Raw genomic sequence first — 25,919 nt, forward strand, 5'->3', positions numbered from 1 at the left:
ATTTACAGAAGATACACAATTGATCCAGACCACATGAATGCTGACATGGACAAATAAAACCACATAAATTGAAACCTAAACTCTCAGCTCCTGTCACCATGATTAAAGAGCTGTTTTTCACAAAGCAGTTATGAAAGTCTTCTTTCTTCAGCATGTACACCAGCCTCACATTTTTTTTAAACATTGACACAAACCATTCCCAAACTGGAATTATCCTCCCCTCATAATGTGCCATATTTCTTCGATACACAATAGCATACCGTACGTGACTCAAAACTGAGTTTACCAAATTAACATTAACGCCTTTTACTTTCCCCAGCACTCCAAATAACCACAGTTTCTTCCATTCTACAGTATCTTCCACTTTGACCCCACAGTGTTTACTTAACAATTCCTTAATCTTGGCAAACAACCCAACCAACATTGGACATTCCACAAAGTAATGGTTAAAGTTCTCATCAGTTACTTTACATACATCACACACTCTACTGATGTTATTATCAATTTGATGCAAAACAACGTTTGTGAATATTCTATTGTGCCTTATTTTGAAATCATTGTGCTCACACTCTATACAATTGTACTTTACATTCAAATTACCCCACACTTTAGTAACATCAAAATCCACAAAAACCTTTGCCCATACTTTCTCTGAAGTTGGTCTCTCCATACCATCCACCAGAAAATCCTTATAAACACATTTGGTTTGTACCTCTTTAAATTTGACTCCTTTGCCCTTCCTCTCTACATTCAATTCCACCATCCTCTCCGGGTCTCCAACACTTCCTTCCCCTAAGATGTGTTTTCTCCACTCTGGACTTAAAGCATCCATAACCTTCTGATACATTCTTTTTATTCTGTACTTTCCCACATCCATATTTACTCTATGGATGGTCTCCATGATCTCCTGTACTGATTTGAACTTGTCACTACTTTCAGTTAGTAAGTGTTTAACCTGCTTCACTCCTGCCTCCTCAAAAACCTGGCTGACCAACACTCTGTTGTTGTGAGTCAATTTCGGGTTATGAAAGATGGGCTGATTAGCAACCTCAGCCTTATTTCCACACTCATACTTCACATGCTTCAAATATTTCCCCCATGCTTCAAATACCTCCCTATAAAATCTTGACATCCCCACACACCTTCGTTTGTTTAAAATCATTAAAAGACTGTTCACACCACATCCACCATACTCATGCAAATACTCCTCAAAAAACCCCATCCAACAATACTGATTACAACTATACAGATATTTTTTTAACAAGCTTTACCCTTAATGCCCTTTTCTTCACTTCTACATCTATCAATTTTAAACCCCCATTTTTATATTCATTCATTAACACTATGCTTAATTTTTGCCTGCTTCCCATCCCACAAGAAATTATCGATAGCCCTGTTTAAATCCTTCACCACCCACAATGGTAAATCCAGTGTAGCCAACACATGGTTCACCTGCGATAAGATCAAACAATTAACGACAATAACCCTTCCCCTCAACCTCAACCTCCTCCTTTTCCACAAATTTAAACTCTGCTTCACCTTGTTCAGAACCCCTGTCCATGTAACATCTCTTGCCTCATTGGCGTTTACACCTACATTCACCCCCAACACCTTAATCATCTCTTTTGCCACTTTAAACGGTATCTCACATTCCTTCATCACCACATTCCCAATACAAAGAATTTCAGATTTTTCAATGTTCATTTTTGCTCCTGATGCCTTTCCATACACTTCTAATAATTTGATCACCCTCCTCACACTGTCCAAATGTTTTACTGTTATGTTTGTGTCATCTGCATATTGATGAATTAAACTCCTTTCTCCTCCAGGTATGATGATGCCTTGTATGTACTGATCTTTTTTTAACATTGTGGCCAAAGGTTCTGTTGTTATACTGTATAATAAAGCTGATAATGGACAACCCTGCCTGACTGATCTCCCTAAACTGAAACTGTCTGTCAATACTCCATTGCACTTAACCCTACTCTTTGCACTACTATACAACAACCTAATCCACTTCACAAATCTATCTCCAAAACCAAATTTCTCTAATGTTCTAAACATAAACTCATGCTCCACTCTATCAAAAGCCTTATTGAAATCAACACTCAAAACTATACCCCCCTCTTCTGTCATATGCCTTACCACATCTCTGACTGACCCTATTGTGTCTGCCATATCTCTCCCTGGAATACCATACGCCTGTGTTGCTGAAACAATGGACCCTACTACCGATTTAATTCTATTTGCTAATACCTTTGCTAAAATCTTATAATCCGTATTTAATAAACTAATCCCTCTATAATTCCCTAAATGCATTTGATTCCCCTTTTTCTTATATAAGATAGTGATTAAGCCTGTTGACATATCCTCACTGACCTGCTCTCTCCTTTCCATTTCTCTGTATACCTTCAACAAAATGGGAGTTAACACCTCACTAAAACATTTATAAAACTCACTTGTTAGGCCATCCGAGCCAGGACTTTTACCAGTCGACAGACTCTTGATGGCTGCTTTTACTTCCAACTCTGACAACTCCATTTCACATACTTCCCTATCACTGTCTGTTAACCTGGCCTCAACTGTCTCTAACACCTCTCTCATACTACCCTGATCCACACCACCTTTCTTAAATAAATTGCTATAAAACCCCTGCACCGCTTCCAACACCCCTACATAATCATTCACTATTTTCCCTTCTTCATTTTCTATTTCCCGTATATACGTTTTGCACTGTTTTTGCTTTTCCAGCCCCAGGAAAACAGCCCCAGGAAAAAAGATGTACATTTTTCCCCTTCCACCACATATTGAGCCCTGCTCCTAATTATTGCCCCTTGACATCTGTCTCTCTCATAAGCTTCTAATTCCCCTTTGATTTTTATGTATGCCCCAATACCTCTGTTTGGATTTTCATCCATTAGTGTTAATTCCTCCACCATTCTTTCTCTCAGCACACATTCCTTTCTCTTTCGGTTCCTGTTTTGACAATACCTTATACTTAGGTTTTTCACCAATTTTTTAACACCTTCCCACCAACCACACACATCCACTTTGTACCTCTCACACATAATTTGCTCACTAACACACTCCTTCACCTTCTCCTTATATTCTGTCTCAGACATCACACTTGCATTCAAACACCAAACTCCACCCCCTTTCCCTCTTTGTCTGTCCCCTAAATGAAATGTGATTGCTGCATGATCGCTATATCCAGTAAATTTATACTGTATGTTGTTTACTTTATTTGCTATATCTTGAAACGCCAAACATAAATCTATCCTGCTTTGTTTTAAAACTCCCTCCACTATCAACCTCCTAGAAAATTCTCTTTTGTTTGCATTACCCATCCTCCATACATAAATCAAATCATTGTCTCTCATCATCTTTAAAAAAAACTGGTCCGTGCTGCATCTTGTCGAAACTTATCAACCCTATAGACGTCCAACTTGGTACAGAACACATTGAAATCTCCCACCAGAATACAATTCCCTGAGCAGAGTAGCCCCAAGGAAACAAAGAAAACTGTTTTTTCGCTTCCTCTATTAGGTGCATAGACATTAATTAATCGAAATGTTACATTTATAGAAATGTTACATTATTTATATCAAACTCTATAACTATTACCCTCCCTTTCCCATCATTAAATATTTCCTTCACATTTTCCAACATATTTTCTTTTATAAGTATGGCCACCCCACATGATCTGTCTGTTCCACAGTTCACAAACAACATCCCCCTCCATCTTTTTTTGATTTCTGGTATTTTAGCTTGTGCCCATTTTGTTTCCTGCAGTAACAAAATGTCAGATGTAAAATTGACCAACACTTCCTCTAACTTTGTCATCTTATTTAACCCGTTTACATTTATTGAGGTGAGTGTAACCATTGAAACCAGACAGAAAAGAATGTGTTCTACAGTAAGCATCATTTTGCCTTCCCTTTCTTCCTTTGATTTTGTTTCCTTACACCAGCCAATTTGCCGGGTCTGTTCAGGAGTGCCCTCTTCCTCCCTCCTGCTACACCCAAATAATCCTCCTCTGATTCATCACCTTCAGACATTGCGGGGGGGTCACTTGCAGGTCCTTCTCCCTGCTGGCTGGATATACTCTCTGCAGTCTCCGCCTGCTGCCTCTCAATCTCCATGGCTGCACTCCTCTCAGCTTTTGTGCGCACAACTCTAGGAGGCAAAGGCTCCTGATCAGAACCTTTCCCTCCAGTTGCCCGTGCATCCACTTTAGCCTTCCTGTTGTCTAAACTCCCGTTTGCGGGGTCCGTCAGTGCAACCATATTTGAGTCGAGGCTAGACCCAATGCCCCCCCCCACACTTTCACCAGTCTGTTCCACCACCACAGGGCTGCTGTTAGTTCCCAGCCCCCCCATTAGCTGTTCCACTACAAACCCCTCCTCCATCCTTCCCTCCTCCTCCCCATCTCCCTCAACTCCTTCACCCACACCATCCTCTGACTCATTGTCCTCCTCAGTTGAGAGGGCACTCCCCTCCTCTTCACCCTCCCCACCCTTACATACACAATTTGATTCCTTGTTTCCACATTCTTTGCACTTTGGCTCCCACTGGTCACACTCCCTGGCATAGTGTCCCTGCCTCCCACAATTCCTACACAGAAACTCAGGGCATTCACGAACAATATGCCCTGGCTGTATACACATTCTGCACACCTTCACCTGGCGATCATGAATGACCCTAAAATATTGTGCCCCCATCTCAGTGTCAAAACGCGTGGAGTAAGGCAGTGATTTAACAGTGTCTGTAAACTTCACCTTCACAAATCGTGTGCCCTCCACGATCCTGGTCCCAGGCCACATCCTCCTTGTAATGGGTGAAATTTCCCTCACACCCCAGTCCAACAGCTTCTTTAATATTTCCAAATCCGTGATGTAAACAGGCAAACCTATGAACGAAACCACCATCTCGTCATTTGTCAGCTCTTTCGCCATCAACCTGGTACGTTTGATCTTAAATGCGTCCAGCAACTTTTTCCGTTTTCATGGTTCATCGTGATTTCATACTTGTTTATTCCAATGTATCTGCAACCCACAACCAGGCCGCATATATCCTTTGCAGCTCTCAGTAATTCCATCATGGTGATCCATGAACCCAAAGCGAGAATCATACCCCTAGACCAACGAGCCATGTTCTGGTTGCTGCTTTGATCGATTTGTTGTCACAAAGAATGCGTAGACAAAAAGAGCTAGAGAAACTTCTGCAGCAAATCACCCCGATATACGTTGGGTAAAGGACTGATTTGGGAATAGAACAGAAGCCCTCTTTGCCAGGTTACCTCTTTCAACAGCATACTGTAATGGGCTCATCCAGGATTTGAACTCAGGACCTCTCGCACCCTAAGCGAGAATCATACCCCTAGACCAACGAGCCATGTTCTAGTTGTTGATTCGATTGTTCGATTTGTTGTCACATAACATGCTTAGACAAAGGCTCCCTGCACCCTAAGCGGGAATCATAACCCTAAACCAACGAGCCATGTTCTCGTTGCTGCTTCAATTGATCGATCTGTTGTCACAAAACAAGCTTAGACAAAGGCTCCCTGCACCCTAAGCAAGAATCATAACCCTAAACCAACGAGCCATGTTCTCGTTGCTGCTTCAATTGATCGATCTGTTGTCACAAAACAAGCTTAGACAAAGGCTCCCTGCAACCTAAGCGAGAATCATACCACGAGACCAACGAGCCATGTTCTGGTTGCTGCTTTGATCGATTTGTTGTCACAAAACATGCGTAGACAAAAGAGCTGGAGAAACTTCTGAAGCAAATCACCCCGATATACGTTGGGTAAAGGACTGATTTGGGAATAGAACAGGAGCCCTCTTTGCCAGGTTACCTCTTTCAACAGCATACTGTAATGGGCTCATCTGGAATTTGAACCAGGGACCGCTCGCACCCTAAGCGAGAATCTTACCCCTAGACCAACGAGCCATGTTCTAGTTACTGCTTCGATTGATCGATTTGTTGTCACAAAACATGCTTAAACAAAGGCTCCCTGCACCCTAAGCGAGAATCATACCACGAGACCAACGAGCCATGTTCTGGTTGCTGCTTTGATGGATTTTTTGTCGTAAAAAATGCTTAGACAAAAAGAGCTGTGAAACTTCCGCAGCAAATCACCCCGATCGACGTTGGGTAAAAGACAGATTTGGGAATAGAACAGGAGCCCTCTTTGCCAGGTTACCTCTTTCAACAGCATACTGTAAAGGGCTCACAAAACATGCTTAGACCTAAAGAAACTTCCGCAGCAAATCATGCCGATCTACGTTGGGTAAAGTACTGATCTGGGATTAGAACAGGAGCCCTCTTCTCTAAATAACCTCCTTCAACAACCTACTGTAAAGGGCTTGTACGGGATTTGAACCCAGGACCTCTCACACCCAAAGCGAGAATCATACCACGAGACCAACGAGCCATGTTCTGGTTTCTGCTTTGATCGAATTGTTGTCACAAAACATGCTTAGACAAAGGCTCCCTGCACCCTGTGGTGGCTAGCTTTTTAGCCGAACAGGTGCAAAAGGATGAACGCAGGGAGTCTGTCTAAGGTCTCAGATGCAACTACAAGCTTTTATTGATCAAAGTCAGAAAGGCAACATACGTTAGGTCTCTCCGAGCACAAGATAGAGAGCCTACTTAACAATTGAATACAGACAGCATTTATAGTGCACAGAATGCACAGTCACAATACACAGTCTAATATTCCTTAATGCCTTTATGAGGCTTGTACATAAAACCCAGTATCTTAAACTTCTTTGCTAAAACCAGTTCCAAACGTGACCGACCCTCCACTACCCTCACAAGGTCCAAATAACCTTGTGTATGAGCACAGAAGATTCCGTCCATTGTTCACAACCTTCCAACAGTCGTAGTTCAAGATTCTGGATTAAAAATCCCCCAGGCCCAAACCAATATGTCCCCTGTCCCGCATGTGCTTTCACCTCTTCCCTCAGGGACCTTAGGTCAGTCACGGCCTGGGAAAACCTTCCTGCTGGGGCAGTATTATTTGGAATGAACGTACAACATACATCACCAATTTTAGTACACACCCCTCCATCCTCAGCCAGGAGCCAATCCAGCACCTGTCGGTTCTGCCAGGTCATGGCTGAGGTGGAAGACAGTTGTTCTCCCAGAGCTGCGAGTGCAGTTTCAGTGTAATTTATAAACCTTTGCTGATTATAATAAATATAGTTGATCCATTCAGTATTTTTGTTAGTCGTTATCCATGGTAAAATAGATTCAAACCCTGATGCTACCTCGTCTCTGGCTTTGAACTCACTGGGCACTCCTCTTGGCTGACCTATGGCGTCGATAGTAACGTTGGAAGAGTAGGCTCGTTTAGAGCGGACCCGGTTCTCCAGTTTGTCTGCCTCTGAGATCAATCGAAAATGGACCACGTGAGTGACCCCGTGGACTCTAGCACATCTCCCGTTCCAATCGATGGGCAGCGTAGACCTTAGACCTTTTGCATAATCACAGAGCCAAAATACATCAGCCACAATTTGAGTTTGAAAATGATAAGGGCAGGCTGGGGGAATAGGACGTCTTGGCTGGGCTCCCTTAATCTGTCTTGCTTGCCCATCGATTAGTTTGGTGCATTGCCCACTTACTTCCCAGATGTAACTACAGTCCTGGTCTGGTACGGTCCCTACGTCTGCATTGCCTGTTTTTTGATAACATTCGAAAGATTTCTCTAGCGTTAGAGTTACCCCTTTCGGAATGGCCACCTCCTCCTCCAAACGTGGCAGCATTCCTTCTAGGTATTGGCAGTTAATCTTAATGTCCCTTCGGACCGCCTCTTCCGGGTCCCCCCGGACACTTAGAGTATACTCACGAGATCCTAGATATGCGAGGCAGCATGCCTCGCACGTGGGGATTTCTGTTTTATCATGTTCTCAGGTACGGTCAGCCACCGGTTGGTTTCCTCCTCGCATTCTTCCCAACCTAGGTGTGTAGAAGTGACATACAACTCCTCGGTCCTGGCCTTGGAGCATACATAACAGTCTGACAACCCGTTAGCTTGTGCTGTGAACTCAGTCCACAGATACCTTTGAAGTGGGCTGGAGCAACTTTTATTTTGACTGCAGGCCTTGCCTGAGCCAGTACTTGGGCTACACATTCTACGTTAAAGTCATTGCTGTACATGCCTTCTCCTAAAACATCTCTAGAGTTTAGCCTTTACCTCTACCCCCCCTTCACTGGGCAACTTGCTCAGTGAAGGGTTTTGCGGTGCTAGTGTGGGATCTGCCAGGGGCGCCTTGTCCTCGCTTGGCCTCCTGTAGCTTGGAGGCTGCTCGGGTAGTGACGCTGTCAGGTTGTTTGGCGGGTTTGGCCCTGGTTCGGGAACCTCGGCTTCCAGCCTCCCTTGGGATCCTGACCCTGGCACGTCCCTTGGATCTGGTTCACTTTCTCCCTCCTGGAATTGGATACACGCCAGGAACAGGATAGCTTTGGTGACCAGGAAAACGCCAATTCGTTAGATGATCTTGGTGCATTAGTTTGCACTCTGTCATCATAGTGGAGGTGAGTTTATAGAAACCGGGACAGGGAAATAGGTATGCAGCAATAGCAACTTAGCCCTCCAATTTGGAGTTTTCAGTTTAGTGATAGCTTGGTTGGCAACATTAACTCTGCCCGTGGCTGGGACCACAAATAGTGTGCTCTAGGCTGCTGTCCACAGCCTCTAGTCACTGGGGCTCCCTCTGGGCCTCCATTTGTCGGTGGGCAGTCATGTTTGAAGTGTCCTGGTTTCCCACATTTCCAGCAAACCCTTTCTTTCTTTCGCTGGGTTGGGTTTCCTTGGTATCCCCTGGCTCCTCCCCCCACTCCGTACTGGGGCAGCGGATTTGCACAACTAAGATTTGCGTCTTAGGGACAAAATGTGCGTCCATCATAATCCCCCACGTCACAACGCTGCTTTGACAAGATACACGTCTCCGTGACAGTAGAAAGCTTAGCACATATACATTTATTCATCATTCATTCTGGATATTGACGTACATGGGGTTTTGACAAGACAATTTCTGCTTGATGCAACATGGCTTACGTCTTTTGCATCTGAAAACATGTAACACTGCGCCTTCTGTTCATTTAGCCATATCTACATTTTATAAGTGATTCTCTTACCTTATCAAATATGTAGATTTTTGGATCACGTATGGGGGTCGTCAATTGTGGTGGCTAGCTTTTTAGCCGAACAGGTGCAAAAGGATGAACGCAGGGAGTCTGTCCAAGTTTTCAGATGCAACGACAAGCTTTTATTGATCAAAGTCAGAAAGGCAAAATACGTTAGGTCTCTCCGAGCACAAGAGAGAGAGCCTACTTAACAATTGAATACAGACAGCATTTATAGTGCACAGAACGCCCCTGATCTAAATGGCCGTTAGCCGGCCATGGTGTGTTTTATCTCCCAAACCCCTAAAATGTCAGTTTGCCCTGCCCTCTGTTCTTCGTACAAGGTCTGAGCTCTCGTGGGTGCCTCTCGTTATCTCTTGTGAGCGTTTAGTAAATATGTGATGTTCTCTCAGTATCCTACTGAGAGGCAAAATGTCAAGACAACCCTATATCGTGGTGTTTTCCACCCAGCTTAACCTGAGGTGTCTTACATCCAGTTTTCGGCCTACGACAATCCTAAGCGAGAATCATACAACAAGACCGATTTTTTGTAACAAAACATGTGTAGACAAAAAGAGCTGGAGAAACTTCCGCAGCAAATCACGCCGATCTACGTTGGGTAAAGGACTGACTTGGGAATAGAACAGGAGCCCTCTTTGACATGTTACCTCCTTCAACAGCATACGGTAATGGGCTCGTCCGGGATTTGAACCCAGGACCTCTCGCACCCAAAGCGAGAATCATACCCCTAGACCAACGAGCCATGTTCTGGTTGCTGCTTTGATCGATTTGTTGTCACAAAACATGCTAAGACCTAAAGAGCCGGAGAAACTTCCGCAGCAAATCATGCCGATCTACGTTGGGTAAAGGACTGATCTGAGATTAGAACAGGATGCCTCTTCGCCAAGTAACCTCCTTCAACAACATACTGTAAAGGGCTCGTCCGGGACTTGAACCCTGGACCTCTCGCACCCGAAGCAAGAATCATACCCCTAGACCAACGAGCCATGTTCTGGCTACTGCTTTGATCGATTTGTTGTCACAAAACATGCTTAGACAAAAAGAGAAACTTCCGCAGCAAATCACGCCGATCTACGTTGGGTAAAGTACTGATCTGGGATTAGAACAGGAGCCCTCTTTGCCATGTTACCTCCTTCAACAGCATACTGTAATGGAATCTTCCAGGATTTGAACACTGGACTTCTCGCACCCTAAGCGAGAATCATACCCCGAGACCAACGAGCCATGTTCTGGTTGCTGCTTTGATTGATAGATTTGTTGTCACAAAACATGCTTACACAAAGGCTCCCTGCACCCTAAGCGAAAATCATACCACGAGACCAACGAGCCATATTCTGGTTGCTGCTTCGATTGATCGATTTGTTGTCACAAAACATGCTTAAACAAAGGCTCTCTGCACCCTAAGCGAGAATCATACCTCTTGACCAATTAGCCATGTTCTGGTTGCTGCTTTGATCGATTTTTTGTAACAAAACATGTGTAGACAAAAAGAGCTGGAGAAACTTCTGCAGCAAATCACGCCGATCTAAGTTGGGTAAAGGACTGATCTGGGAATAGAACAGGAGCCCTCTTTGCCAGGTTACCTCCTTCTACAGCATACTGTAATGGGCTCGTCCGGGATTTGAACCCATGACCTCTCGCACCCAAAGCGAGAATCATACCCCTAGACCAACAAGCCAAGTTCTGGTTGCTGCTTTGATTGATTTGTTGTCACGAAGAATGCGTAGACAAAAAGAGCTGGAGAAACTTCCGCAGCAAATCATGCCGATCTACGTTGGGTAAAGTACTGAACTGGGATTAGAACAGGAGCCCTCTTCACTAAAAAACCTCCTTCAACAACCGACTGTAAAGGGCTCGTCCAGGATTTGAACATTTACATTTAGTCATTTAGCAGACGCTCTTATCCAGAGCGACTTACAGTAAGTACAGGGACATTCCCCCGAGGCAAGTAGGGTGAAGTGCCTTGCCCAAGGACACAACGTCATTTTGCACGGCTGGGAATCGAACCGGCGACCTTATGATTACTAGCCCGATTTCCTAACCGCTCAGCCACCTGACTCCCTAACCCGGGACCTTTCGCACCCAAAGCGAGAATCATACCCCTAGACCAACGAGCCATGTTCTGGTTGCTGCTTTGATCGATTTGTTGTCACAAAACATGCGTAGACAAAAAGAGCTGTGAAACTTCTGCAGCAAATCACCCCGATCTCCGTTGGGTAAAGGACTGATCTGAGATTAGAACAGGATCCCTCTTCGCCATGTAACCTCCTTCAACAACATACTGTAAAGGGCTCGTCCGGGATTTGAACCCTGGACCTTTCGCACCCAAAGCGAGAATCATACCCCTAGACCAACGAGCCATGTTCTGGTTGCTGCTTTGATTGATTTTTTGTCGCAAAGAATGCGTGGACGAAAAGAGCTGGAGTAACTTCTGCAGCAAGTCACGCCGATCTCCGTTGGGTACAGGACTGATCTGAGAACAGGATCCCTCTTCGCCAAGTAACCTCCTACAACAACATACTGTAAAGGTCTCGTCCGGGATTTGAACCCAGGACCTCTCGCACCCGAAGCGAGAATCATACCCCTAGACCAACGAGCCATGCTCTGGTTGCTGCTTTGATCGATTTGTTGTCACAAAACATGCGTGGACGAAAAGAGCTGGAGAAACTTCCGCAGCAAATCATGCCGATCTACGTTGGGTAAAGGACTGATTTGGGAATAGAACAGGAGCCCTCTTTGCCTTGTTACCTCCTTCAACAGCATACTGTAATGGGCTCGTCCGGGATTTGAACCCTGGACCTCTCGCACCCAAAGCGAGAATCCTACCCCTAGACCAACGAGCCATGTTCTGGTTGCTGCTTTGATCGATTTGTTGTCAAAAAGAATGCGTAGACAAAAAGAGCTGGAGAACTTTCTGCAGCAAATCACCCCGATATACGTTGGGTAAAGGACTGATTTGGGAATAGAACAGGAGCCCTCTTTGCCAGGTTACCTCCTTCTACGGCAATGGGCTGTAGAAGTAATGGGCTCGTCCGGGATTTGAACCCAGGACCTCTCTCACCCAAAGCGAGAATCATACCCCTAGACCAACGAGCCATGTTCTGGTTGCTGCTTTGATCGATTTGTTCAAAGAATGCTTGGACGAAAAGAGCTGGAGTAACTTCTGCAGCAAATCACGCCGATCTACGTTGGGTAAAGGACTGATTTGGGAATAGAACAGAAGCCCTCTTTGCCATGTTACCTCCTTCAACAGCATATTGTAATGGTCTCGTCCGGGATTTGAACACGGGACCTCTCGCACCCTAATCAAGAATCATACCCCTAGACCAACTCGCCATGTTCCATCTGCTGCTTCGATTGATCGATTTGTTGTCACAAAACATGCTTAGACAAAGGCTCCCTGCACCCTAAGCGAGAATCATACCCCTTGACCAACGAGCCATGTTCTAGTTGCTGCTTCGATTGATCGATTTGTTGTCACAAAACATGCTTAAACAAAGGCTCCCTGCACCCTCAGCGAGAATCATACCACGAGACCAACGAGCCATGTTCTGGTTGCTGCTTTGATCGATTTGTTGTCACAAAACATGCTTAGACCTAAAGAGCTGGAGAAACTTCCGCAGCAAATCATGCCGATCTACGTTGGGTAAAGGACTGATTTGGGAATAGAACAGGAGCCCTCTTTGCCATGTTACCTCCTTCAACAGCATATTGTAATGGTCTCGTCCGGGATTTGAACACGGGACCTCTCGCACCCTAATCAAGAATCATACCCCTAGACCAACAAGCCATGTTGCTGCTTCGATTGATCGATTTGTTGTCACAAAACATGCTTAGACATAAAGACCTGGAGAAACTTCCGCAGCAAATCACGCCGATTTCTTCGCCAAGTAACCTCCTTCAACAGCATACTGTAATGGGCTCGTCCGGGATTTGAACCCAGGACCTCTCGCACCCTAAGCTAGAATCATACCCCTAGACCAACGAGCCATGTTCTGGTTGCTGCTTTGATTGATTTGTTCAAAGAATGCTTGGACGAAAAGAGCTGGAGTAACTTCTGCAGCAAATCACGCCGATCTCCGTTGGGTAAAGGACTGATTTGGGAATAGAACAGAAGCCCTCTTTGCCATGTTACCTCCTTCAACAGCATATTGTAATGGTCTCGTCCGGGATTTGAACACTGGACCTCTCGCACCCTAATAAAGAATCATACCCCTAGACCAACAAGCCATGTTGCTGCTTCGATTGATCGATTTGTTGTCACAAAACATGCTTAGACAAAGGCTCCCTGCACCCTAAGCGAGAATCATACCACAAGACCAACGAGCCATGTTCTGGTTGCTGCTTTGATCGATTTGTTGTCACAAAACATGCTTAGACCCAAAGAGCTGGAAAAACTTCCGCAGCAAATCATGCCGATCTACGTTGGGTAAAGGACTGATTTGGGAATAGAACAGGAGCCCTCTTTGCCTTGTTACCTCCTTCAACAGCATACTGTAATGGGCTCGTCCGGGATTTGAACCCAGGACCTCTCGCACCCTAAGCTAGAATCATACCCCTAGACCAACGCGCCATGTTCCATCTGCTGCTTCGATTGATCGATTTGTTGTCACAAAACATGCTTAGACAAAGGCTCCCTGCACCCTAAGCGAGAATCATACCCCTTGACCAACGAGCCATGTTCTAGTTGCTGCTTCGATTGATCGATTTGTTGTCACAAAACATGCTTAAACAAAGGCTCCCTGCACCCTCAGCGAGAATCATACCACGAGACCAACGAGCCATGTTCTGGTTGCTGCTTTGATTGATTTGTTGTCACAAAACATGCTTAGACATAAAGAGCTGGAGAAACTTCCGCAGCAAATCACGCTGATCTACGTTGGGTAAAGGACTGACTTGGGAATAGAACAGGAGCCCTCTTTGACATGTTACCTCCTTCAACAGCATACTGTAATGGGCTCGTCCGGGATTTGAACCCAGGACCTCTCGCACCCAAAGCGAGAATCATACCCCTAGACCAACGAGCCATGTTCTGGTTGCTGCTTTGATTGATTTGTTCAAAGAATGCTTGGACGAAAAGAGCTGGAGTAACTTCTGCAGCAAATCACGCCGATCTCCGTTGGGTAAAGGACTGATTTGGGAATAGAACAGAAGCCCTCTTTGCCATGTTACCTCCTTCAACAGCATATTGTAATGGTCTCGTCCGGGATTTGAACACTGGACCTCTCGCACCCTAATAAAGAATCATACCCCTAGACCAACAAGCCATGTTGCTGCTTCGATTGATCGATTTGTTGTCACAAAACATGCTTAGACAAAGGCTCCCTGCACCCTAAGCGAGAATCATACCACAAGACCAACGAGCCATGTTCTGTTTGCTGCTTTGATCGATTTGTTGTCACAAAACATGCTTAGACATAAAGACCTGGAGAAACTTCCGCATCAAATCACGCCGATCTACGTTGGGTAAAGGACTGATTTGGGAATAGAACAGGAGCACTCTTTGCCATGTTACCTCCTTCAACAGCATACTGTGATGGGCTCGTCCGGGATTTGAACCCAGGACCTCTCGCACCCAAAGCAAGAATCATACCCCTAGACCAACGAGCCATGTTCTGGTTGCTGCTTTGATCGATTTGTTGTCACAAAACATGCTTAGACCCAAAGAGCTGGAAAAACTTCCGCAGCAAATCATGCCGATCTACGTTGGGTAAAGGACTGATTTGGGAATAGAACAGGAGCCCTCTTTGCCTTGTTACCTCCTTCAACAGCATACTGTAATGGGCTCATCCGGGATTTGAACCCAGGACCTCTCGCACCCAAAGCAAGAATCATACCCCTAGACCAACGAGCCATGTTCTGGTTGCTGCTTTGATCGATTTGTTGTCACAAAACATGCTTAGACCTAAAGAGCTGGAAAAACTTCTGCAGCAAATCATGCCGATCTACGTTGGGTAAAGGACTGATTTGGGAATAGAACAGGAGCCCTCTTTGCCTTGTTACCTCCTTCAACAGCATACTGTAATGGGCTCGTCCGGGATTTGAATCCTGGACCTCTCTCACCCAAAGCGAGAATCATACCCCTAGACCAACGAGCCATGTTCTGGTTGCTGCTTTGATTGATTTGTTCAAAGAATGCTTGGACGAAAAGAGCTGGAGTAACTTCCGCAGCAAATCACGCCGATCTCCGTTGGGTAAAGGACTGATTTGGGAATAGAACAGAAGCCCTCTTTGCCATGTTACCTCCTTCAACAGCATATTGTAATGGTCTCGTCCGGGATTTGAACACTGGACCTCTCGCACCCTAATAAAGAATCATACCCCTAGACCAACAAGCCATGTTGCTGCTTCGATTGATCGATTTGTTGTCACAAAACATGCTTAGACAAAGGCTCCCTGCACCCTAAGCGAGAATCATACCACAAGACCAACGAGCCATGTTCTGTTTGCTGCTTTGATCGATTTGTTGTCACAAAACATGCTTAGACATAAAGACCTGGAGAAACTTCCGCATCAAATCACGCCGATCTACGTTGGGTAAAGGACTGATTTGGGAATAGAACAGGAGCACTCTTTGCCATGTTACCTCCTTCAACAGCATACTGTGATGGGCTCGTCCGGGATTTGAACCCAGGACCTCTCGCACCCAAAGCAAGAATCATACCCCTAGACCAACGAGCCATGTTCTGGTTGCTGCTTTGATCGATTTGTTGTCACAAAACATGCTTAGACCCAAAGAGCTGGAAAAACTTCCGCAGCAAATCATGCCGATCTACGTTGGGTAAAGGACTGATTTGGGAATAGAACAGGAGCCCTCTTTGCCTTGTTACCTCCTTCAACAGCATACTGTAATGGGCTCATCCGGGATTTGAACCCAGGACCTCTCGCACCCAAAGCAAGAATCATACCCCTAGACCAACGAGCCATGTTCTGGTTGCTGCTTTGATCGATTTGTTGTCACAAAACATGCTTAGACCTAAAGAGCTGGAAAAACGTCCGCAGCAAATCATGCCGATCTACGTTGGGTAAAGGACTGATTTGGGAATAGAACAGGAGCCCTCTTTGCCTTGTTACCTCCTTCTATGGCAATGGGCTGTAGAAGTAACGGGCTCGTCTGGGATTTGAACCCAGGACCTCTCTCACCCAAAGCGAGAATCATACCCCTAGACCAACGAGCCATGTTCTGGTTGCTGCTTTGATCGATTTGTTCAAAGAATGCTTGGACGAAAAGAGCTGGAGTAACTTCTGCAGCAAATCACGCCGATCTACGTTGGGTAAAGGACTGATTTGGGAATAGAACAGAAGCCCTCTTTGCCATGTTACCTCCTTCAACAGCATATTGTAATGGTCTCGTCCAGGGATTTGTACACGGGACCTCTCGCACCCTAATCAAGAATCATACCCCAAGACCAACAAGCCATGTTGCTGCTTCGATTGATCGATTTGTTGTCACGAAACATGCTTAGACAAAGGCTCCCTGCACCCTAAGCGAGAATCATACCACAAGACCAACGAGCCATGTTCTGGTTGCTGCTTTGATCGATTTGTTGTCACAAAACATGCTTAGACATAAAGACCTGGAGAAACTTCCGCAGCAAATCACGCCGATCTACGTTGGGTAAAGGACTGATTTGGGAATAGAACAGAAGCCCTCTTTGCCATGTTACCTCCTTCAACAGCATATTGTAATGGTCTCGTCCGGGATTTGAACACGGGACCTCTCGCACCCTAATCAAGAATCATACCCCTAGACCAACAAGCCATGTTGCTGCTTCGATGGATCGATTTGTTGTCACAAAACATGCTTAGACAAAGGCTCCCTGCACCCTAAGCGAGAATCATACCACAATACCAACGAGCCATGTTCTGGTTGCTGCTTTGATCGATTTGTTGTCACAAAACATGCTTAGACATAAAGACCTGGAGAAACTTCCGCAGCAAATCATGCCGATCTCTTCGCCAAGTAACCTCCTTCAACAACATACTGTAAAGGGCTCGTCCGGGATTTGAACCCGGGACCTCTCGCACCCGAAGCGAGAATCATACCCCTAGACCAACGAGCCATGTTCTGGTTGCTGCTTGGATTGATTTTTTCAAAGAATGCTTGGACGAAAAGAGCTGGAGTAACTTCTGCAGCAAATCACGCCGATCTCCGTTGGGTAAAGGACTGATTTGGGAATAGAACAGAAGCCCTCTTTGCCAGGTTACCTCTTTCAACAACATACTGTAAAGGGCTCGTCCGGGATTTGAACCCGGGACCTCTCGCACCCAAAGCGAGAATCATACCCCTAGACCAACGAGCCATGTTCTGGTTGCTACATTGATCGATTTGTTGTCAAAAAGAATGCGTAGACAAAAAGAGCTGGAGAACCTTCTGCAGCAAATCACCTCGATATACGTTGGGTAAAGGACTGATTTGGGAATAGAACAGGAGCCCTCTTTGCCAGGTTACCTCCTTCTACGGCAATGGGCTGTAGAAGTAATGGGCTCGTCCGGGATTTGAACCCAGGACCTCTCTCACCCAAAGCGAGAATCATACCCCTAGACCAACGAGCCATGTTGCTGCTTCGATTGATCGATTTGTTGTCACAAAACATGCTTAGACAAAGGCTCCCTGCACCCTAAGCGAGAATCACACCACAAGACCAACGAGCCATGTTCTGGTTGCTGCTTTGATCGATTTGTTGTCACAAAACATGCTTAGACATAAAGAGCTGGAGAAACTTCCGCAGCAAATCACACCGATCTACGTTGGGTAAAGGACTGACTTGGGAATAGAACAGGAGCCCTCTTTGACATGTTACCTCCTTCAACAGCATACTGTAATGGGCTCGTCCGGGATTTGAACCCAGGACCTCTCGCACCCAAAGCGAGAATCATACCCCTAGACCAACGAGCCATGTTCTGGTTGCTGCTTTGATTGATTTGTTGTCACAAAACATGCTTAGACATAAAGAGCTGGAGAAACTTCCGCAGCAAATCACGCCGATCTACGTTGGGTAAAGGACTGATTTGGGAATAGAACAGAAGCCCTCTTTGCCATGTTACCTCCTTCAACAGCATATTGTAATGGTCTCGTCCGGGATTTGAACACGGGACCTCTCGCACCCTAATCAAGAATCATACCCCTAGACCAACAAGCCATGTTGCTGCTTCGATTGATCGATATTTTTACTGAAAACAAGACAAAAATACCAAGTAATTTTTTGCAGTGTGACTCCATTAAATGTGTGTGTGTGTGTGTGTAGATTAAACATGAACGGGCCAAAACGGACATGGCAGCAGGTCAAAATCAAATACAAGAACATTCTGCAGAATGGTATGGTCCCTGACTAATATTTAACAAAGCACAAGCATATATTGTACCCAGAAGGTGCCTGCTTACACATTGTCTGTACTGTTTTAGCAGTGAAAAAGAATACCCACAGACAAGGCACGGGTGGTGGGTCACCAAAGGCTGACCTTACCCCAGCAGAGGACATGGCCTTGGAGCTAAATAAAGGCAGGCCCGTCTTAGAGGGGATCCCTGGGCCAACAAGCCATGTTGCTGCTTCGATTGATCGATTTGTTGTCACAAAACATGCTTAGACAAAGGCTCCCTGCACCCTAAGCGAGAATCATACCACAAGACCAACGAGCCATGTTCTGGTTGCTGCTTTGATCGATTTGTTGTCACAAAACATGCTTAGACATAAAGACCTGGAGAAACTTCCGCAGCAAATCACGCCGATCTACGTTGGGTAAAGGACTGATTTGGGAATAGAACAGGAGCCCTCTTTGCCATGTTACCTCCTTCAACAGCATACTGTGATGGGCTCGTCCGGGATTTGAACCCAGGACCTCTCGCACCCAAAGCAAGAATCATACCCCTAGACCAACGAGCCATGTTCTGGTTGCTACTTTGATCGATTTGTTGTCAAAAAGAATGCGTAGACAAAAAGAGCTGGAGAACCTTCTGCAGCAAATCACCTTGATATACGTTGGGTAAAGGACTGATTTGGGAATAGAACAGGAGCCCTCTTTGCCAGGTTACCTCCTTCTACGGCAATGGGCTGTAGAAGTAATGGGCTCGTCCGGGATTTGAACCCAGGACCTCTCTCACCCAAAGCGAGAATCATACCCCTAGACCAACGAGCCATGTTGCTGCTTCGATTGATCGATTTGTTGTCACAAAACATGCTTAGACAAAGGCTCCCTGCACCCTAAGCGAGAATCATACCACAAGACCAACGAGCCATGTTCTGGTTGCTGCTTTGATCGATTTGTTGTCACAAAACATGCTTAGACATAAAGAGCTGGAGAAACTTCCGCAGCAAATCACACCGATCTACGTTGGGTAAAGGACTGACTTGGGAATAGAACAGGAGCCCTCTTTGACATGTTACCTCCTTCAACAGCATACTGTAATGGGCTGGTCCGGGATTTGAACCCAGGACCTCTCGCACCCAAAGCGAGAATCATACCCCTAGACCAACGAGCCATGTTCTGGTTGCTGCTTTGATTGATTTGTTGTCACAAAACATGCTTAGACATAAAGAGCTGGAGAAACTTCCGCAGCAAATCACGCCGATCTACGTTGGGTAAAGGACTGATTTGGGAATAGAACAGAAGCCCTCTTTGCCATGTTACCTCCTTCAACAGCATATTGTAATGGTCTCGTCCGGGATTTGAACCCGGGACCTCTCGCACCCAAAGCGAGAATCATACCCCTAGACCAACGAGCCATGTTCTGGTTGCTACATTGATCGATTTGTTGTCAAAAAGAATGCGTAGACAAAAAGAGCTGGAGAACGTTCTGCAGCAAATCACCTCGATATACGTTGGGTAAAGGACTGATTTGGGAATATAACAGGAGCCCTCTTTGCCAGGTTACCTCCTTCTACGGCAATGGGCTGTAGAAGTAATGGGCTGGTCCGGGATTTGAACCCAGGACCTCTCTCACCCAAAGCGAGAATCATACCCCTAGACCAACGATCCATGTTCTGGTTGCTGCTTTGATCGATTTGTGTTCACAAAGAATGCGTAGACAAAAAGAGCTAGAGAAACTTCTGCAGCAAATCACCCCGATATACGTTGGGTAAAGGACTGATTTGGGAATAGAACAGGAGCCTTCTTTGCCATGTTACCTCCTTCAACAGCATATTGTAATGGTCTCGTCCGGGATTTGAACACGGGACCTCTCGCACCCTAATCAAGAATCATACCCCTAGACCAACAAGCCATGTTGCTGCTTCGATTGATCGATTTGTTGTCACAAAACATGCTTAGACATAAAGACCTGGAGAAACTTCCGCAGCAAATCACGCCGATCTCTTCGCCAAGTAACCTCCTTCAACAACATACTGTAAAGGGCTCGTCCGGGATTTGAACCCGGGACCTTTCGCACCCGAAGCGAGAATCATACCCCTACACCAACGAGCCATGTTCTGGTTGCTGCTTTGATTGATTTGTTCAAAGAATGCTTGGACGAAAAGAGCTGGAGTAACTTCTGCAGCAAATCACGCCGATCTCCGTTGGGTAAAGGACTGATTTGGGAATAGAACAGAAGCCCTCTTTGCCATGTTACCTCCTTCAACAGCATATTGTAATGGTCTCGTCCGGGATTTGAACACTAGACCTCTCGCACCCTAATCAAGAATCATACCCCTAGACCAACAAGCCATGTTGCTGCATCGATTGATCGATTTGTTGTCACAAAACATGCTTAGACAAAGGCTCCCTGCACCCTAAGCGAGAATCATACCACAAGACCAACGAGCCATGTTCTGGTTGCTGCTTTGATCGATTTGTTGTCAAAAAACATGTTTAGACAAAGGCTCCCTGCACCCTAAGCGAGAATCATACCCCTTGACCAACGAGCCATGTTCTAGTTATTGCTTCGATTGATCGATTTGTTGTCACAAAACATGCTTAAACAAAGGCTCCCTGCACCCTAAGCGAGAATCATACCACGAGACCAACGAGCCATGTTCTTGTTGCTGCTTTGATCGATTTGTTGTCACAAAACATGCTTAGACATAAAGAGCTGGAGAAACTTCCGCAGCAAATCACGCCGATCTACGTTGGTTAAAGGACTGATTTGGGAATAGAACAGAAGCCCTCTTTGCCATGTTACCTCCTTCAACAGCATATTGTAATGGTCTCGTCCGGGATTTGAACACGGGACCTCTCGCACCCTAATCAAGAATCATACCCCTAGACCAACAAGCCATGTTGCTGCTTCGATTGATCGATTTGTTGTCACAAAACATGCTTAGACAAAGGCTCCCTGCACCCTAAGCGAGAATCATACCACAATACCAACGAGCCATGTTCTGGTTGCTGCTTTGATCGATTTGTTGTCACAAAACATGCTTAGACATAAAGACCTGGAGAAACTTCCGCAGCAAATCATGCCGATCTCTTCGCCAAGTAACCTCCTTCAACAACATACTGTAAAGGGCTCGTCCGGGATTTGAACCCGGGACCTCTCGCACCCAAAGCGAGAATCATACCCCTAGACCAACGAGCCATGTTCTGGTTGCTGCTTGGATTGATTTTTTCAAAGAATGCTTGGACGAAAAGAGCTGGAGTAACTTCTGCAGCAAATCACGCCGATCTCCGTTGGGTAAAGGACTGATTTGGGAATAGAACAGAAGCCCTCTTTGCCAGGTTACCTCTTTCAACAACATACTGTAAAGGGCTCGTCCGGGATTTGAACCCGGGACCTCTCGCACCCAAAGCGAGAATCATACCCCTAGACCAACGAGCCATGTTCTGGTTGCTACATTGATCGATTTGTTGTCAAAAAGAATGCGTAGACAAAAAGAGCTGGAGAACCTTCTGCAGCAAATCACCTCGATATACGTTGGGTAAAGGACTGATTTGGGAATAGAACAGGAGCCCTCTTTGCCAGGTTACCTCCTTCTACGGCAATGGGCTGTAGAAGTAATGGGCTCGTCCGGGATTTGAACCCAGGACCTCTCTCACCCAAAGCGAGAATCATACCCCTAGACCAACGAGCCATGTTGCTGCTTCGATTGATCGATTTGTTGTCACAAAACATGCTTAGACAAAGGCTCCCTGCACCCTAAGCGAGAATCATACCACAAGACCAACGAGCCATGTTCTGGTTGCTGCTTTGATCGATTTGTTGTCACAAAACATGCTTAGACATAAAGAGCTGGAGAAACTTCCGCAGCAAATCACACCGATCTACGTTGGGTAAAGGACTGACTTGGGAATAGAACAGGAGCCCTCTTTGACATGTTACCTCCTTCAAGAGCATACTGTAATGGGCTCGTCCGGGATTTGAACCCAGGACCTCTCGCACCCAAAGCGAGAATCATACCCCTAGACCAACGAGCCATGTTCTGGTTGCTGCTTTGATTGATTTGTTGTCACAAAACATGCTTAGACAAAGGCTCCCTGCACCCTAAGCGAGAATCATACCACAATACCAACGAGCCATGTTCTGGTTGCTGCTTTGATCGATTTGTTGTCACAAAACATGCTTAGACATAAAGACCTGGAGAAACTTCCGCAGCAAATCATGCCGATCTCTTCGCCAAGTAACCTCCTTCAACAACATACTGTAAAGGGCTCGTCCGGGATTTGAACCCGGGACCTCTCGCACCCGAACCGAGAATCATACCCCTAGACCAACGAGCCATGTTCTGGTTGCTGCTTGGATTGATTTTTTCAAAGAATGCTTGGACGAAAAGAGCTGGAGTAACTTCTGCAGCAAATCACGCCGATCTCCGTTGGGTAAAGGACTGATTTGGGAATAGAACAGAAGCCCTCTTTGCCAGGTTACCTCTTTCAACAACATACTGTAAAGGGCTCGTCCGGGATTTGAACCCGGGACCTCTCGCACCCAAAGCGAGAATCATACCACAAGACCAACGAGCCATGTTCTGGTTGCTGCTTTGATCGATTTGTTGTCACAAAACATGCTTAGACATAAAGAGCTGGAGAAACTTCCGCAGCAAATCACGCCGATCTACGTTGGGTAAAGGACTGATTTGGGAATAGAACAGAAGCCCTCTTTGCCAGGTTACCTCTTTCAACAACATACTGTAATGGGCTCATCCGGGATTTGAACCCAGGACCTCTCGCACCCAAAGCAAGAATCATACCCCTAGACCAACGAGCCATGTTCTGGTTGCTGCTTTGATCGATTTGTTGTCACAAAACATGCTTAGACCTAAAGAGCTGGAAAAACTTCTGCAGCAAATCATGCCGATCTACGTTGGGTAAAGGACTGATTTGGGAATAGAACAGGAGCCCTCTTTGCCTTGTTACCTCCTTCAACAGCATACTGTAATGGGCTCGTCCGGGATTTGAATCCTGGACCTCTCTCACCCAAAGCGAGAATCATACCCCTAGACCAACGAGCCATGTTCTGGTTGCTGCTTTGATTGATTTGTTCAAAGAATGCTTGGACGAAAAGAGCTGGAGTAACTTCCGCAGCAAATCACGCCGATCTCCGTTGGGTAAAGGACTGATTTGGGAATAGAACAGAAGCCCTCTTTGCCATGTTACCTCCTTCAACAGCATATTGTAATGGTCTCGTCCGGGATTTGAACACTGGACCTCTCGCACCCTAATAAAGAATCATACCCCTAGACCAACAAGCCATGTTGCTGCTTCGATTGATCGATTTGTTGTCACAAAACATGCTTAGACAAAGGCTCCCTGCACCCTAAGCGAGAATCATACCACAAGACCAACGAGCCATGTTCTGTTTGCTGCTTTGATCGATTTGTTGTCACAAAACATGCTTAGACATAAAGACCTGGAGAAACTTCCGCATCAAATCACGCCGATCTACGTTGGGTAAAGGACTGATTTGGGAATAGAACAGGAGCACTCTTTGCCATGTTACCTCCTTCAACAGCATACTGTGATGGGCTCGTCCGGGATTTGAACCCAGGACCTCTCGCACCCAAAGCAAGAATCATACCCCTAGACCAACGAGCCATGTTCTGGTTGCTGCTTTGATCGATTTGTTGTCACAAAACATGCTTAGACATAAAGAGCTGGAGAAACTTCCGCAGCAAATCACACCGATCTACGTTGGGTAAAGGACTGACTTGGGAATAGAACAGGAGCCCTCTTTGACATGTTACCTCCTTCAACAGCATACTGTAATGGGCTGGTCCGGGATTTGAACCCAGGACCTCTCGCACCCAAAGCGAGAATCATACCCCTAGACCAACGAGCCATGTTCTGGTTGCTGCTTTGATTGATTTGTTGTCACAAAACATGCTTAGACATAAAGAGCTGGAGAAACTTCCGCAGCAAATCACGCCGATCTACGTTGGGTAAAGGACTGATTTGGGAATAGAACAGAAGCCCTCTTTGCCATGTTACCTCCTTCAACAGCATATTGTAATGGTCTCGTCCGGGATTTGAACCCGGGACCTCTCGCACCCAAAGCGAGAATCATACCCCTAGACCAACGAGCCATGTTCTGGTTGCTACATTGATCGATTTGTTGTCAAAAAGAATGCGTAGACAAAAAGAGCTGGAGAACGTTCTGCAGCAAATCACCTCGATATACGTTGGGTAAAGGACTGATTTGGGAATATAACAGGAGCCCTCTTTGCCAGGTTACCTCCTTCTACGGCAATGGGCTGTAGAAGTAATGGGCTGGTCCGGGATTTGAACCCAGGACCTCTCTCACCCAAAGCGAGAATCATACCCCTAGACCAACGATCCATGTTCTGGTTGCTGCTTTGATCGATTTGTGTTCACAAAGAATGCGTAGACAAAAAGAGCTAGAGAAACTTCTGCAGCAAATCACCCCGATATACGTTGGGTAAAGGACTGATTTGGGAATAGAACAGGAGCCTTCTTTGCCATGTTACCTCCTTCAACAGCATATTGTAATGGTCTCGTCCGGGATTTGAACACGGGACCTCTCGCACCCTAATCAAGAATCATACCCCTAGACCAACAAGCCATGTTGCTGCTTCGATTGATCGATTTGTTGTCACAAAACATGCTTAGACATAAAGACCTGGAGAAACTTCCGCAGCAAATCACGCCGATCTCTTCGCCAAGTAACCTCCTTCAACAACATACTGTAAAGGGCTCGTCCGGGATTTGAACCCGGGACCTTTCGCACCCGAAGCGAGAATCATACCCCTACACCAACGAGCCATGTTCTGGTTGCTGCTTTGATTGATTTGTTCAAAGAATGCTTGGACGAAAAGAGCTGGAGTAACTTCTGCAGCAAATCACGCCGATCTCCGTTGGGTAAAGGACTGATTTGGGAATAGAACAGAAGCCCTCTTTGCCATGTTACCTCCTTCAACAGCATATTGTAATGGTCTCGTCCGGGATTTGAACACTAGACCTCTCGCACCCTAATCAAGAATCATACCCCTAGACCAACAAGCCATGTTGCTGCATCGATTGATCGATTTGTTGTCACAAAACATGCTTAGACAAAGGCTCCCTGCACCCTAAGCGAGAATCATACCACAAGACCAACGAGCCATGTTCTGGTTGCTGCTTTGATCGATTTGTTGTCAAAAAACATGTTTAGACAAAGGCTCCCTGCACCCTAAGCGAGAATCATACCCCTTGACCAACGAGCCATGTTCTAGTTATTGCTTCGATTGATCGATTTGTTGTCACAAAACATGCTTAAACAAAGGCTCCCTGCACCCTAAGCGAGAATCATACCACGAGACCAACGAGCCATGTTCTTGTTGCTGCTTTGATCGATTTGTTGTCACAAAACATGCTTAGACATAAAGAGCTGGAGAAACTTCCGC

At 45.8% G+C, this 25,919-nt stretch overlaps 24 non-coding genes across 24 annotated transcripts; all 24 read right to left on the reverse strand.

Moving 5' to 3' along the window:
* Nucleotides 1-9,823: 9,823 nt before the first annotated feature.
* Nucleotides 9,824-9,895, reverse strand: trnap-ugg (transfer RNA proline (anticodon UGG)). The gene has a single exon. It is a non-coding gene; the product is annotated as a tRNA-Pro (tRNA).
* Nucleotides 9,896-10,067: 172 nt separating this feature from the next.
* Nucleotides 10,068-10,139, reverse strand: trnap-cgg (transfer RNA proline (anticodon CGG)). The gene has a single exon. It is a non-coding gene; the product is annotated as a tRNA-Pro (tRNA).
* Nucleotides 10,140-11,679: 1,540 nt separating this feature from the next.
* trnap-cgg (transfer RNA proline (anticodon CGG)) lies at nt 11,680-11,752 on the reverse strand. Its single transcript has one exon. It is a non-coding gene; the product is annotated as a tRNA-Pro (tRNA).
* Nucleotides 11,753-11,924: 172 nt separating this feature from the next.
* On the reverse strand, nt 11,925-11,996 carry trnap-ugg (transfer RNA proline (anticodon UGG)). The gene has a single exon. It is a non-coding gene; the product is annotated as a tRNA-Pro (tRNA).
* A 2,112-nt stretch (nt 11,997-14,108) lies between these two features.
* On the reverse strand, nt 14,109-14,180 carry trnap-ugg (transfer RNA proline (anticodon UGG)). Its single transcript has one exon. It is a non-coding gene; the product is annotated as a tRNA-Pro (tRNA).
* A 511-nt stretch (nt 14,181-14,691) lies between these two features.
* trnap-ugg (transfer RNA proline (anticodon UGG)) lies at nt 14,692-14,763 on the reverse strand. Its single transcript has one exon. It is a non-coding gene; the product is annotated as a tRNA-Pro (tRNA).
* Nucleotides 14,764-14,935: 172 nt separating this feature from the next.
* On the reverse strand, nt 14,936-15,007 carry trnap-ugg (transfer RNA proline (anticodon UGG)). The gene has a single exon. It is a non-coding gene; the product is annotated as a tRNA-Pro (tRNA).
* A 755-nt stretch (nt 15,008-15,762) lies between these two features.
* On the reverse strand, nt 15,763-15,834 carry trnap-ugg (transfer RNA proline (anticodon UGG)). The gene has a single exon. It is a non-coding gene; the product is annotated as a tRNA-Pro (tRNA).
* Nucleotides 15,835-16,006: 172 nt separating this feature from the next.
* On the reverse strand, nt 16,007-16,078 carry trnap-ugg (transfer RNA proline (anticodon UGG)). Its single transcript has one exon. It is a non-coding gene; the product is annotated as a tRNA-Pro (tRNA).
* Nucleotides 16,079-17,144: 1,066 nt separating this feature from the next.
* On the reverse strand, nt 17,145-17,216 carry trnap-cgg (transfer RNA proline (anticodon CGG)). The gene has a single exon. It is a non-coding gene; the product is annotated as a tRNA-Pro (tRNA).
* Nucleotides 17,217-17,384: 168 nt separating this feature from the next.
* On the reverse strand, nt 17,385-17,456 carry trnap-ugg (transfer RNA proline (anticodon UGG)). The gene has a single exon. It is a non-coding gene; the product is annotated as a tRNA-Pro (tRNA).
* Nucleotides 17,457-17,980: 524 nt separating this feature from the next.
* On the reverse strand, nt 17,981-18,052 carry trnap-ugg (transfer RNA proline (anticodon UGG)). Its single transcript has one exon. It is a non-coding gene; the product is annotated as a tRNA-Pro (tRNA).
* Nucleotides 18,053-18,965: 913 nt separating this feature from the next.
* Nucleotides 18,966-19,037, reverse strand: trnap-ugg (transfer RNA proline (anticodon UGG)). Its single transcript has one exon. It is a non-coding gene; the product is annotated as a tRNA-Pro (tRNA).
* A 767-nt stretch (nt 19,038-19,804) lies between these two features.
* On the reverse strand, nt 19,805-19,877 carry trnap-ugg (transfer RNA proline (anticodon UGG)). The gene has a single exon. It is a non-coding gene; the product is annotated as a tRNA-Pro (tRNA).
* Nucleotides 19,878-20,502: 625 nt separating this feature from the next.
* On the reverse strand, nt 20,503-20,574 carry trnap-cgg (transfer RNA proline (anticodon CGG)). Its single transcript has one exon. It is a non-coding gene; the product is annotated as a tRNA-Pro (tRNA).
* Nucleotides 20,575-21,592: 1,018 nt separating this feature from the next.
* Nucleotides 21,593-21,664, reverse strand: trnap-ugg (transfer RNA proline (anticodon UGG)). The gene has a single exon. It is a non-coding gene; the product is annotated as a tRNA-Pro (tRNA).
* A 168-nt stretch (nt 21,665-21,832) lies between these two features.
* On the reverse strand, nt 21,833-21,904 carry trnap-ugg (transfer RNA proline (anticodon UGG)). Its single transcript has one exon. It is a non-coding gene; the product is annotated as a tRNA-Pro (tRNA).
* A 524-nt stretch (nt 21,905-22,428) lies between these two features.
* On the reverse strand, nt 22,429-22,500 carry trnap-ugg (transfer RNA proline (anticodon UGG)). The gene has a single exon. It is a non-coding gene; the product is annotated as a tRNA-Pro (tRNA).
* A 231-nt stretch (nt 22,501-22,731) lies between these two features.
* On the reverse strand, nt 22,732-22,803 carry trnap-cgg (transfer RNA proline (anticodon CGG)). Its single transcript has one exon. It is a non-coding gene; the product is annotated as a tRNA-Pro (tRNA).
* Nucleotides 22,804-22,971: 168 nt separating this feature from the next.
* On the reverse strand, nt 22,972-23,043 carry trnap-ugg (transfer RNA proline (anticodon UGG)). The gene has a single exon. It is a non-coding gene; the product is annotated as a tRNA-Pro (tRNA).
* A 172-nt stretch (nt 23,044-23,215) lies between these two features.
* On the reverse strand, nt 23,216-23,287 carry trnap-ugg (transfer RNA proline (anticodon UGG)). The gene has a single exon. It is a non-coding gene; the product is annotated as a tRNA-Pro (tRNA).
* Nucleotides 23,288-24,042: 755 nt separating this feature from the next.
* On the reverse strand, nt 24,043-24,114 carry trnap-ugg (transfer RNA proline (anticodon UGG)). Its single transcript has one exon. It is a non-coding gene; the product is annotated as a tRNA-Pro (tRNA).
* Nucleotides 24,115-24,529: 415 nt separating this feature from the next.
* trnap-ugg (transfer RNA proline (anticodon UGG)) lies at nt 24,530-24,602 on the reverse strand. The gene has a single exon. It is a non-coding gene; the product is annotated as a tRNA-Pro (tRNA).
* Nucleotides 24,603-25,227: 625 nt separating this feature from the next.
* On the reverse strand, nt 25,228-25,299 carry trnap-cgg (transfer RNA proline (anticodon CGG)). Its single transcript has one exon. It is a non-coding gene; the product is annotated as a tRNA-Pro (tRNA).
* Nucleotides 25,300-25,919: the final 620 nt, after the last annotated feature.

Source organism: Osmerus eperlanus, chromosome 24, assembly GCF_963692335.1.
Source record: "Osmerus eperlanus chromosome 24, fOsmEpe2.1, whole genome shotgun sequence".
Classification (NCBI taxonomy): Eukaryota; Metazoa; Chordata; class Actinopteri; order Osmeriformes; family Osmeridae; genus Osmerus; species Osmerus eperlanus.